Genomic DNA, 2,884 nt, shown 5'->3' with positions numbered 1-2,884 from the left:
TATCAAAGAGGTTCAAACTGACTTATCACCTTTGAAGATTCTAAAGTGAGAAAAGAAGGACTATGCAATAAAGCCATGGAACTTGTGCCGCTTGAAATCCAAATAACTGTTTGTCAAGAAACTCCCGTCTACAGTGATGTAGCATCTAACTATACAAACATGTCAAGGGAACAAACACCTCCAGCGATTTCAAATAATCTGGATGCGATACCAACAATTGACAGAACTGCCTCTGGCTATTTTATCAACTTCGATAACTTTTCTGAGGATCCCAGTGAACCTGAAACTATGCCAGCAAACAAATCTTTCAAGGAAAAAATAAAGGAACTTGGTCAAGAGCTTAAAAAAACATATCTCGTTTCACCATGGGTTGAACTTTGGATTGTTTTAGGTGTACTTTTCCCTCTACTATGGCTCATTCTTGTTTTAAGTTTGGGAAAGCTGATAGATGGAAAACGATGCACAGACATAATATCGAGTCCAAAATATCGATTGGACATAATATCGAGTTTTTAATATAGACTGGACAAAATATCGACAGGACAGAATATAGATAACAAAAATATCGTTTTTAAGGTAAGTGAAGTAATATCGACTGTTAAAAATATAGATAGTTAAACTATCGAAGTATATAATATAGATAGTTAAAAATATCGATTTTTTAATAATATATAATTTTTGATAGTGTATTTTTATGTTATAATATGTGTGAAAAGTGTGTATTTATGTTATAAATAATTTTATTTAATGAATTTTGTTTTTATAATTATTGCGTAATTTAAATCTGTAGCGGATTGTGGGTTTATAGGGGAATAGGGTGGGAAGTAATTTAATTATAATTAATTAAATATGTAAATGTATTTATTGATAGTAATTTGTCATTAATTGTTAATTAATTTATATGTGTTAATTAATTTAATTGTAATTGGAAAATAATTATTATTAATTGATTAATTGGTAATTATGTAAATGTTACTCATTTAATTCTGTAGCGGGTTGTGGATTTATAGGGGAATAGGGTTGACAGTAATTTAATTATAATTAATTAAATATGTAAATTTATTTATTGATAGGAATTAGTAATTAATTGTTAATTATTAATATGTGTTAATTAATTTAATTATAATTGTTAAATAATTTTCATAAATTGGTAATTATGTAAATTGTACTAATTTAATTTCTGTAGCGGGTTGTGGGTTTATAGGGGAATAGGATGGGAAGTAATTTATTAATAATTAATTAAATAATGAAATTAATAAAAAATAATTTTTTTGGGAAATAATTGTAAATTAATTTTTAATTATTAAATAAATAATTGTTCATGTTTAATTGATTTGTATTAATAGGTGATTAATTGAGTTTGAGTTTAAAATTACTTGTAAAGCGCGCATACACCAGCGGTTTCTTGGCGCTACAGCTAACAAGATCCGGGGCTAAAAGACGGGGGAAGCTGTTGGGGATTTAGTCAAAAGACTTTGTGAACAGGTGGGCCTTGAGGTGTTTACGAAATTGTGGGTACAGAGTGATGGTTCGGAGTTCAAGGGGAAGGGAGTTCCAAAGGATCGGGGCAAGGGTGGCAAATTTCGAGCCTCCCCACTTCTTTCTCCGGTAGCGTGGGATGGTGAGGAGGGACTGGGAGGACGAGCGAAGTTCCCTGGTGGGAACGTAGGGGGTGATCTCAGAAGAGATGAATGCTGGTGCCAGGCCCAGTCGAGCCAAGAAGGTGATGGAGGCGAGCTTGAATTGGACCCGGGCTCGCACAGGGAGCCAGTGTAAGGATTTCAAGAGGGGGGAGGAGTGGTGGAATTTCGGAAGATTGAAGACCAGGCGGGCCGCCTGGTTTTTTATCTGCTGCAAACGCCGTAGGCTATATGCAGGAATACCTGCATATAGGGCGTTGCCGTAATCCAGGCGGGACACCACCATGGCCAAGATGATAAGTTTGAGGGCAGAGAAAGTAAAGAAACGGGACACCCTGCATATAGTGTGCAGTGAAAGGAAAGAAGAAGATACCACACAGCTAACCTGGGAGTGAAGGGTGAGTTGAGAATTGAGTTTTATGCCAAGGGTTTTGACAGAGGTAGTGGGTACAGGAGAGGAGCCAAGAGAAGGGGGCCAGAAGAGAGAGGACCAGGGGCTGGATGAACCACCCGTCAACACCAGCTCGGTCTTATCGGGGTTGAGTTTCAGGTGATTGTGGTTCATCCAGTCCCGGATGTGGAGCATGACAGATTGGAAGTTTAGAACAGAAGAGGGGGAAGAGGACAGGTTGAAGACAAGCTGGAGGTCATCCGCATAATTAAATACGGCGACCTCCATTTGTTGAAGAGAGAACATAAGAGGGGCGACATAGAGATTAAATAAGAGGGGGAAAAGGGAGGAGCCTTGGGGAACCCTGCACTGGACTTTCCGGACGTCCGCTGTAAAGTCACCCAGGTGGACGGCCTGGGTGCGGTCGCTCAGGAAGGAGGATAGCCAGACCAGAGCAGTCCCCCCGATCCCCGCCGCCCTGACACGGGAAAGCAAGATGGTATGATCCACCGTGTCAAAGGCGGCTGAGAGATCGAGGAGCACTAGGGCCTGGCGCTGGTTGGTATCCATACCCTCCCTGAGGTTGCCCAAGACCAAGATGACAACGGACTCCGTGGAGTGTGCGGGGCGGAAGCCGGCCTGGTGGGAAGCAAGAGCTCCATGAGTCTCCACAAAGGAGCTCAGAGCGCAGGTGACATGACGCTCGAGCACCTTTGCCAGAAATGGTAAGAGGGAGATGGGGCGGAAATTGGCAGGGACAGAAGGGTCTGCCCCGGGTTTTTTGAGAAGCGGCACAATAACCGCGGACTTCAAGGGGGACGGTACCACACCTTGAGCCAGAGAGCTGTTGAGG

The sequence above is a fragment of the Lissotriton vulgaris genome, unplaced genomic scaffold (assembly GCF_964263255.1).
Source record: "Lissotriton vulgaris unplaced genomic scaffold, aLisVul1.2 SCAFFOLD_1554, whole genome shotgun sequence".
In the NCBI taxonomy this organism is placed as follows: Eukaryota; Metazoa; Chordata; class Amphibia; order Caudata; family Salamandridae; genus Lissotriton; species Lissotriton vulgaris.
The sequence above is the reverse complement of the archived record's forward strand: the minus strand, read 5'-3'. Positions refer to the sequence as shown.